Here is a 914-nt window from a genome sequence, read left to right as displayed (position 1 = left end):
GGTTACTGATTACATATAGTGGCTTTTGTAGAAGGCTTTAAAATGTATGTTGACAATGTGTTTTCCTGTTTCCTGCTGCATGAGCTATAAATATTGCACTGATGATTTCAGCTTCAAAATAAGAATAAAGCCACCTAGTGTGAAAATGCTGGACTATCTAATTCATTACATGTCATACCAGTACATGTTAGACTAACCAGACCGGGTAATGTTCCAGTGATTAACATGTTACATCTCTATTTTGGATTTTTTACATGGTTTTAATAAATTAGGTCATATCAAGTCTATCAGAATCAAGTCTGTCATCCAGGTAAATATTTGCTAATATTACACTTGCCTTTATTTATGTATCTTCTCGTGCCAGGCACAACCAGAGAGGGGGAAGTGGGGGAATGTTTTAGTGGTGTGATCATGCTGTTGATGAGTAACTGTGTGGTATGTGCTTCTTATGAAACACAAGCCTTGCTTTACTGAGATACTGTATTCACAAACGTAGATGGCATAAAAAGAACACCACTCAAGCACTCAGTCTTGACATACTTTTCCCTTTGTGTTTGAGGGCAAAGGTCAGTCAGACGAAACTACCATACATTAATGGATCATAAAGCATGTGTCAGTCTGCTGACTCAGCCTGTTGTTGCTTAAGCCAGAAATATCTGAGGTCATGGAAAATGCTTATTGTAAGGATAAAAACAATGTGTCATAGTGATCAACATGAAATGATAATTACATTTTGAAAAAGACATAACGTTTTAAGTTGTCTTCAGAGATGGAAAGTAACTAAGTGCAAATACTTTGTTACAGTACAGTAGTTTTTTATCTAAACTTTACTTTAGTGTTTATTTTTCTGACAACTTTTACTCTTACCCCCTACATGTTCACACAAATATCTGTACTTTATACACCTTACATTT

This window comes from Morone saxatilis, unplaced genomic scaffold, assembly GCF_004916995.1.
Source record: "Morone saxatilis isolate NCDOM2014 unplaced genomic scaffold, NCSU_SB_2.0 Contig12, whole genome shotgun sequence".
In the NCBI taxonomy this organism is placed as follows: domain Eukaryota; kingdom Metazoa; phylum Chordata; class Actinopteri; family Moronidae; genus Morone; species Morone saxatilis.
Note: the sequence above shows the minus strand (reverse complement) of the source record.